This window comes from Otolemur garnettii, unplaced genomic scaffold (genome assembly GCF_000181295.1).
Source record: "Otolemur garnettii isolate 467f Iridium unplaced genomic scaffold, OtoGar3 scaffold00071, whole genome shotgun sequence".
In the NCBI taxonomy this organism is placed as follows: Eukaryota; Metazoa; Chordata; class Mammalia; order Primates; family Galagidae; genus Otolemur; species Otolemur garnettii.
In genome coordinates this window covers 781,065-790,332 of record NW_003852466.1, presented here as the reverse complement: position 1 = coordinate 790,332, position 9,268 = coordinate 781,065, and positions in this window count along the sequence as shown.

Below are 9,268 nucleotides of genomic sequence, written 5' to 3'. Positions count from 1 at the left end.
ACCATTTCTAATTGATGAAATTAGAGATTTTACTTTTTTTCTTAATTAGGTTGGCCAAAGGTTCATCTATTTATTGACCTTTTCAAAAGACCAACTTTTTGATTTATTGATCTGTTGTATAATTCTTTTGTTTTCAATTTCATTTAATTCTGCTCTAATTTTGGTTATTTCATTTCTTCTGCTGGGTTTGGGATTGGAGTGCTCTTCCTTTTCCAGTTCCTTTCCCACTAATTTGTTAACTTCCTCTCTTTCTGTTCTCTTGAGGAAGGCTTGCAAGTGCTATATAAATTTCCTCTTAGGACTACCTTTGCAGTATCCCAGAGGTTCTGGTAACTCATGTCTTCATTATCATTTTGTTCCAAAAATTTGGTAATTTCCTTCTTGATCTCATCTCTGACCCACCTATTATTCAGCATAGGTTTATCTAGCTTCCATGTTTTTGTATGAGTCTGCAGATTCCTGTTGTTACTGAGTTCAACTTTTATTCCATTATGGTCTGAGAAGATGCATGGAATAATTTCTATTCTTTTAAATTTGCTGAGATTAGACTTGTGACTTAAAATGTGGTCAATTTTGGAGTATGTTCCATGGGCTGATGAGAAAATGTGCATTCAGTTTTGTTAGGATGAAATGTACATGTCCATGTTTTCTGTTAAGATGAAATGTAGATGTCCATTAAATCCAAATGTTGAATGGTTAAGTTTAAATCTAAAATTTCTCTGCTAACCTTCTTGTTGGAGGATCTATCCAATACTGCCAATGGAGTATTAAAATGTCCAACTATGATGGAGCTGGGAGAAATCAAATTGCTCATGCCTATTAGAGTATCTCTTATAAATTGAGGTGCATTCTGGTTGGGTGCATAAATATTGATGATTGAAATCTCATCATATTGAGTATTACCCTCAACAAATATAAAGTGACCATCCTCATCCTTGCTTACTTTCATTGGTTTAAAGCCTATTGTATCTGTGAATAGAATTGCAACACCTGCTTTTTTCTGCTTTTCATTTGCCTTGAATATAGTTGGCCATCCCTTCACCCTGAGTCTATATTTATCTTTTAAAGTAAGATGAGATTCTTTTATGCCACAGATATCTGGTCTGAATTTTGGTATCCAGTCAGCCAGGCTGTGCCTCTTTAGAGGACAATTTAAGCTATTCACATTGATCGAATATATTGATAAGCCTGGTAAAATTTTGGATGCTGAGTTTTTCAAAAGTCCAGTGGACATTTTTAATCCTTTCACCATTGTCAAAGTTGGAATTTGATCAAAAGTTTCTGAGTGAGTTTACTTTTGTGGTGGAGGATTGCACTGGTAATTATGGAGGATGGGTCTGAGAATATCCTGGAGAACTGGTTATGGCAAATTTCTTCAACATGTGTATGTCATTAAAGTATTTAATTTCTCCATCATGAATGAAACTCGGTTTTGCTGGATACAGGATCCGGGGTAGAAAGTTATTTTGTTTTAGGAGATTAAAAGTCAATGACCACCTCTTCTAGCCTGAAAGCTTTCAACAGAGAGATCTGCAGTCATTCTAATATTCTTCCCCTTGTAGGGTATGGTTTTCTTACATCTAGCTGCTTTCAGAATTTTCCCTTTCATATTAATTTTAGTGAAGTTAATTATGATGTGCCTGGGGGATCTCTTGTTTGGGTTGAGTCATGCTGGGTTTCTGAAACTGTCTGCTCTCTGCATTTCAGAATCTCTTGGCATGTCTGGAAAGTTCTCTTTCATAATTTCATGAAGAAGAGCCTCTGTATTTTGTAAAGCAACTTCATCACCTTCAGGGATTCCTATAAGGTGAATATTAGTTTTCTTCTAATTATCCCAGAGCTCTCTGAGAGAATGATCCATTTTTGCTCTCCATGTCTCTTCATCTTTGAGCACTTGGGTGCATTCAAAAGCTTTGTCTTTAATGTCAGAGATCCTTTCTTCTGCCTGCTCCATTCTGTTAGCGAGGGATTCTACCATATTTTTCAAATCTGTGAGGGCTACAAACTCTTGACTCAATGTCTCAAAATCTTTGGTCATTTTATCTTTGGAATCATTGAATTCTTGAGACATCTTTTGAATAATGTATTGAAATTCTAGTTCCCTCCTTTCCTCCATTCTGTTAATCTTATTTGCTATCCAGATTCTGAACTCAATTTCTGATATCTCAGCCATCTGTTTATGGATGGGATCTTCAATTGCATTTGCCCCTTCTTTCCTTGGGGGGGGGGTTGATCTACTCTATTTATTCATGTTACCTGAGTTTTTCCACTGATTCCACCCCATGCTGAATTGCCCTGTCCACACCTCTTGAGAAAATGCCCAAGAATCTGGACTCCATGGGGGACAGCCTTCCAGACCTTGAGGTGAGAGTGGAGGGGAGTGCTGGGAGTTCAGAATTGCAGGTAGAGAATATATACAGTTTTATGCAGTTTTATGCCTGGCAGGAGAGTGCCATGACACCCTAGTAGGGGAAGAAGGTCTGGTTTTTAGAGTGTCTCTCCCATGGGATAAAATGGGAGGATGTTTAAACTCTGTTCACTTGTTTGTAGAAAGTATATTTTGAGTTGTTCTCAAGGGGGAGGGGACTCCCGTCTGCTTTGTGATGAATTTTGTACCTTTTGTTTGTATCCTTGGGGTCACAGCTCACCTCAGCAGGGTTTGTGTGTATTCTTCAACCTTCTCTCCTGGCTCAGCTCCAAACCATCAGCTTACTTACTAAACTTCTGTCCTTTAACTGTCCTTCTGGATGAGAGCATCTGTGGAAAGCTGGCTCCAGTCAGCCATCTTGCCTCTACCCCTTCTACTTTTTTGTTTTTTAGACAGAGTCGCACTTTGTCCTTTAGGTAGAGTGCCATGGTGTCATAGCTGAAAGCAACCTCAAACACTTGGGCTCAAATGATCCTCTTGTTTCAGCCTCCTGAGTAGCTGGGACTACAGGCACCTGCCACAATGCCTGGCTATTTTTAGAAATAGGGTCTCACTCTTGCTCAGGCTGTTTTCAAAACTCTGAGCTCAGGCAATCCTCCCGACTTGGCCTCCCAGAGTGCTAGGTTTACAGGTCCGAGCCACCATGCCTAGTCCATGAAATCCTTTTAAAAGCCGTTTCCTGGCTGGGCACAGTGGCCCACACCTGTAATCCTAACACTCTGGGAGGCTGAGACAGGGAGGACCCTTGAGCTCAGGAATTCCAGACCAGCCTGAGCAAGAGCAAAACCCATTGCTACCAAAAATAGAAAAATCATCCAGGCATTATGGCAGGTATACCTATATATAAAACACATATCACATATAATTTACCATGTTAACCATTTCTAACTGTGCTTTTCAGCAGTGTTAACTATGTATATTCACATAGATGAGTAACAAACCTCCAGAACTTTTCCTTCTGAAACTGAAACTCTGTACCTATTAAACAACCCCCTCCCTCTTTTCCCCCTCCCTAAGTCCCTAGAACCCACCATTATACTTTGTTTCTATGAGTTGTACTATTCCAGATACCACACATAAATGAAATTACATAGTATTTGTCTTTTTGTGACTGCCTTATTTCACTTAGTGCAATGTCCTCAGAGTTCATCCATATTGTAGCATGTGTCAGAATTTTCTTCATTTTTAAGGCTGAATAATATTTCATTGTATAGACATACCACATTTGTTTACCATGGATAGTTGGGTTGCTTCTTCCTCCTCAGCTGTTGTAAATAATGCTATGAACATGGATGGTCAAACATCTTTCTTTAAGATCTTTCTTCCAATTCTTTGGGGCATACACCCAGATGTGAAATTGCTGGATTATGTGGTAGTTAGTCTATTTTTTAATTTTTGAAGAAGCACATACTGTTTCTCCAAACAGTGCACATATTTTTCTTATTTCTCCACACCCTCACAAACACTCATTATATTCTGGGGTTTTATTTAATAGTAGACATTCCAGTGAGAGTGAAATGGTATCTCACTGTGGTTTTGACTCCAGATTATCTTTTAAGAAAGAAGTTTCTCTTTTGTTGTATCTCACCCCACACCCTCCTACTTGCCAACCAGGTCAAAACTGGAATTGGGACCAGGCAATATAGCTCAGGCCTGTAATCCTAGCACTCTCAGGAGGTTCACTTGAGACCAGAAGTTCAGGATCGACCTGGGCAGCATAGTAAGACCCTGTCTCTATAAAAAATAGAAAAATTACCAGCTGCGGTGGTGCACACCTATAGTCCCATGTACTTAGGAGGCTGAGGCAGAAGAATGTCTTGATCCTAGGAGTTGAGGTTGCTGTGAGCTGTGATGATGCCATTGCCCTCATCCTGGGCAATAGAGTGAAATTCTGACTCAAAAAAAAAAAAAAAACCTTAGATTTGGTCCTAGGGCCTGGAAGGACTGTTACCTGCTGCTGTCTAATGCCACCATACCTAGTACTGCTCACACCTGGAAGTACAGACCATCAAACCAAAGGAACAAAGACCATGCTTGGATCTAGTACAGAAATGGGCATTTAACCTGCAGGAATCAATTAAAAGATACCAAGTCATGGAAAGAGATAAGCAAAGGCGCAGGACAGTAAGTGGCCCCAAGACACACTTCCTTCAAGAGGGCCAGGGAGGCAGGCTTCTCAGCCACCATTGCTAACTGTTGTGTCTGGTTTAAAGGCTCCACACCTGGATGGTCCAACACCTACCATAGCTAGAAACCCACCTGTAAGATTTGGAGATTCCAGCAAGGGCTGCAAATAACCTACTAGCACTCAAATCTTGACACTCCTCCAAAAAAATAGGTCAAAGGTAAGCTAACAACCTCATTTTTCCCTGAAGGTGACAGGCTTGGAATGGCCCCCTATCTTCTGCTATCTAACATTTATCAACCTAAAAGACAATTAGAGAAAAATATCTCCAAACGTGGTGAATTTACTCGCAAATGGGAAAGGAGGATTATAATCCAAGATGCCTGGGATAATAAACCATAAATGCACCCAGCAGCCAAGGGGAAAGGGGAGCTTTTATTGACAAAAAGGGAGAGGTTCATTTAAGTTTCTTAGACTTCATTGGTTACAGAAGCTCAAGGCCAAAACTGTGATCAGTTCATTGAATTTCTGTGGTCCACAAGAACGTCTATGATAAACCTTGTTGTAGGAATATGTGTCAATGTGTGAAATATGTAAGCCATGCAGTACAGAATATGTGTGAAGGATGTGGAGAAATTACTTATAGGGCTTTTAGAAATTCTTGGAAACAGTTCTTTTTTATTTTTTATTTTTTATTAAATCATAGCTGTGTACATTAATACCATCATAGGGTACAGTGTGTTGTTTCTATATACAATTTGAAATACTTTCATCTTTCTGGTTAACATAGCTTTCATGTCATTTTTTTAGTTATTGTGTTAAGACATTTATATTCTACATTTAGAAAGGTTCACATGTACCCTTATAGGATAAACCCTAGGCATGATCCCACCAATCACCCTCCCTCCACCCACCCTCCCCCCTCCCCTTGGCAACAGTTCTTATCTCAGACATACAACCATATGCCCCACTTTCTTTATTCCTTCCTGGACCTATTTTATCTAGGTCTGAAATGAGTCATTTCATTCTGGTATCTGCAACTTCATCACACCAGCAGGAGATGCTGCTTTGTGGAGAAAAGTCTCAGTGTCTCACTGAAACATCTACCCAAAATTCACTTGTTCATACTAGCAACACCTGCAAACACATTATGAGAGGAGACACATGGGGCAAAACTCATTGTATCAGATCTAAAGATCCTACCTCACCAAAAACACACATTCCTGTGGACTTAAAGTAGGTCAGTGCTATTAAATACCCAGCTAGCTGGTCTGCTAGCTGTGCAAACAAGCTCCTAGTGTTGTATGGCGCTAAGCATTTGTTTCCACAAGATGCAGCAAAAAGTCACGTATCTCTCATTTTTTCTTGACCTTGTTCTGAAGCTCCCTGATCCAGGCCCATGAGCAAAGCCAGTGAGAGATGCCCATCAGCTCCCCATCTCACAGAGACTCCAAACAACACCTCCCTGAAAAGTGTCACTCCCTAATTAACCTACCTCGCACCATCTTGGCTCAAGCAGTGATGAAATCACCAAGGGATGGCACCCTTCTTTCAGCTGCAGAGAAAAATTAATCGCAGTGGGATTTGGGTGCTCTATATCTTAAAATTGGCTCCACGAGAAAACCAGAGAAAACAATTATACTCAGTTCTTAACGACTGCAGGAATGGAAGGAGATTGGCAAGGACAACAGAAAGCATCAGACAATCAAAACACAACAGAGAGTCCCGAGTGAGACTAGTGAGTGAAGTCTTCTGTGTTAAAATGTAGGTTTCATTACTGTTATGCAGGTGTGATGAGACTAACAGCCTGGGAGAGAACTGCTGTTGAAAAGGTAATTTATTACAATTCCAAGGAGAAGTCACGCCATGCCACACAGGGCCACACGGGGCAGCACTAGGACCAGTCGGCAGACAGAGGGAGAGGAAATCCGTGGGCAAGAGCCTTTATTGTGATTTCCCCTGGAAAAAAATGGGTGCGGCACAGAGAGCAGGCTTAAGAGTGGCTAGTGTCAGTCATTTCAGCAGGCTCTGGATCATAGGGTCCTCTTGTCCCTAGCTGCCCTGGAGTGATTAGAACAAGTATGTAGTGGCCTGGAGAGTGAGATCCTGATAAAGAAGGTGGTTGAGGGTATAGGCTCTGGATTAATTGGTTTGCATAGGAAAGGTGAGGTTGCAAGTAAGTTGTTTACTGTCTCTAGGATCGGCTAGTCCTGGGAGAGGCCATCTCTCCATGGTCAGCAAGACTCCAATGTTAGGTGATGTTCTTTCTTGCGGGGAGAGAAGGATGGCTTGGCCACGGGTACAAGCTCGCTCCTAGAATTGTTTAAAAGCAAGAAACGACTACACACTCTTAGGTGGCATGTAGCAAAATGTCTTTATTTTCCACTCCCTTTATTGGGAGCTAGTCACGTACACCACATTGATCAATAATCCTAACATCCTCATTTCTTATCTTAAACTATAGAAAAGAAAGAAAGTCTGGGAAAGTGAGATAGCCGTCATAAGATTAGCCTAAAGAAAGAAAGTCCGGGAAAGTAAGACAACCATCTTAAGCTAGCCTCAGGCTATTCCTCTCTGAAGACCTAAAAGAACAATACATTATCTGACTTCTATTGTTAAAGTTAAAGGTTAGGACAAATGGGGGAGTAAAACCTTTCTCTTCTATGTACTCAATTAAATTTCTGAGAAACTGGCTTCATGACTGTTTTTTATGGTTTTGGAGACCCTGCAGTTACAATGGAGTATTTTACTCACATCATTATGATGGAGTTTTTCTTTCTACCTTTGAGTCATGTCCTCTGCACAGATGGGCCATTTCAACCATTATCTGACGGGCTGACTTGACTGCACAGTTGGGGTTCCCTGTAGGAGGTTTTTACGCCTGACCTGCAGGCCCCCACCATGTTTTCCCAGGTCGCTTAGGGCTTTGACAAAAGCGCATAATACTCACAAGTCTTTTTGCTCAGTTTCTGGAATTAAAAGAGCACATTTCATTTAATTTTTGTGGGAGTTTACCCCACACTCCAAGATATCAAACCACCAAAATCACAGCCTAAGACCAGGTGCAGTGGCTCATGCCTATAATCCCCGTACTTTTGTTGGATGAGGTGGGAGGATTACTTGAGACCAGGAGTTCAAGATTCCACTGCACTCAAGCCTGGGTGACAGAGCAGGACCTCCCCCATCTCTAACAAATAATATAATACAGAGTAAAAAGAAATGATTAATACAGCATTTCTATTTGTTCCCCAGGGTTTATGGCAAAATTGCTCAAGTATCCAGTGGTTCTTGGCACTGAATACACGGTAGACTGACCTAGGAAGCTTTCTAAAGGGCAATACCCAAGTCACTCTCTAGGTCAAATATAAATCAGCATCTCCAGAGAATGGGAACCTCCCACCTAAACAATGAATGGAGCTATTCACTTTGACAGAGATAGAAGGAGGTGCAGTGTTCCAGAACAATGGGATAACCCCAGCATAAAAAAAACCCCAAACACCCCAAATTTAGGAGTGCAATCCTTTCTAGAGAGAGATGCACAGAGGATTTCCAATGTACCTGTCATGTCTTTGATGGTTATGCTGAGTGGCAGGTACACACAAGCCCTTGAGATTTTGTGTGTGTGTGTGTGTGTGTGTGCAGTTAATCATTAGTCACAAACTCCACACTTGAGAATTAACCTACTTGATAAAATTTATTTGTAATTCCAAAATCAAGGTTGATGGTGGGTTCAGTGGCTCATGTCTATAATCCTAGCACTCCAAGGAGGGTGGATTACCTGAGCTGAGGAGTTTGAGACCAACTTGAGCAAGATTGAGACCTCATCCCTACTAAAAATAGAAAAAAACTAGAGGGGCATTGTGGTGGGTGCCTGTAGTCCCAGTTACTCAGGAGGCTGAGGCAAGAGGTTTGCTTGATCCCAGGTTGCTGTGAGCTATGATTCAACAGCACTCTACCCAGTGCAACAGAGTGAGACTGTCTCAAAAAAAAAAAAAAAATCAATGCTGGTGGAACTTTTGTAGCCATTTACAAACTTGCAGAGTGGCAGGAAGTTTGAATAGCCCTTCACATATGTTCCTAGCTAAGGTCAAACAACATAATGAGCCTCCTTGTCTCAACTCTGTAAATGAGTGTCATTGCCATAATCTGTTCAGTGACACATGTTTCACGTTTTTGTGCTTTCCCATTGTTGATTTTGCTGTTGAAAAGAGCCCCCAAGCATAGTGCTGGTATTCCCAAAGTATAAGAAAACCATGGCGTGCCTTATGGAGAAAATATGTGTATTAGATAAGCTTCATGCAGGCATGACTCAGAGTGCTGTTGACTATAAGTTCAGTCTCAATAATATTTACTAAATGAGGTGTCTTACATATATGTCCAAATATGTGAGGATTTGTTACATAAATTACAATTTATGGCAACAGCACTGTACTTGTAACTTTTGCAACAAACATACATAACACAAAGTTATGCATTGGTTGATAAACAAGTTGGAAGCAGAGGCTCACCAAAACCTAACCTTGTATTTCCCTCTTGGAGCCACAATTCAATATTTGCTAACTCAGTGTTCCTGGTGACTTTATAAAGCTACCACCACAAAGAGAATCAAGAACAAACTCTGTCCAAGTGTAATTTTTTGTAAGCCTGAAATATTCTGAAATATTTTGTAATTTAATGTTTTGAGGGGTTTTTTTTCTTTCTTTCTTTCTTTCTTT